Below are 563 nucleotides of genomic sequence, written 5' to 3' on the forward strand. Positions count from 1 at the left end.
AGACATCAACAAATCAATTAATCCAGTTAAACTGGGTTACAGATATAAACATAATTCTCCATAGAGAAATCTCAAATGACTGAGAAAAGCCCAAAGAAATGTTCAACATTTTTAGCAATTAAGGAAATTTAAAGTCAAAACTAGATTGAGGATGGCTCTGTGTTCAGTGCATGCAAACCAGGGGGAATTCTCTTTTCTCTTGTGTCAGGCCAGCAAACAACCAGAGAATCCCCTCCATGGTCCTGCACAGGGCAAGGTAAGAGGACTTCACTGAGGCAAGGTATCTGGAGATGCAGTCCCAGCACCCTCCGGAGCCCCTGTTGTCTTCCTCGCCAGTGGTGAGTACCTGCTGGTGGTCTGCAAGAAGACCTAGGTCTCTGAAATGGTGTGGGAGGACGAGGTGCCACTGCTGCTCACAGACTAGGAGGCACACATACCCTCAGAGGGGTTAGAAGGTGTCAGATTCCGTGGAGCTGTAGGTAGAGATGGTCTTGAGCCACTTGATGTGTTGCGACCTCTGCAAGAGAAGCCAGCACTGTTGGCCAATGAGCCCATGTGTGTAC

The 563-nt window shown here is 48.0% G+C and overlaps 1 pseudogene; it reads right to left on the reverse strand.

Annotated features, from left to right (window-relative positions):
- The window catches only part of LOC101988676, a 14,231-nt pseudogene that overhangs the window by 9,328 nt on the left and 4,340 nt on the right, over positions 1 to 563 (reverse strand).

Source organism: Microtus ochrogaster, unplaced genomic scaffold, assembly GCF_000317375.1.
Source record: "Microtus ochrogaster isolate Prairie Vole_2 unplaced genomic scaffold, MicOch1.0 UNK9, whole genome shotgun sequence".
NCBI lineage: Eukaryota > Metazoa > Chordata > Mammalia > Rodentia > Cricetidae > Microtus > Microtus ochrogaster.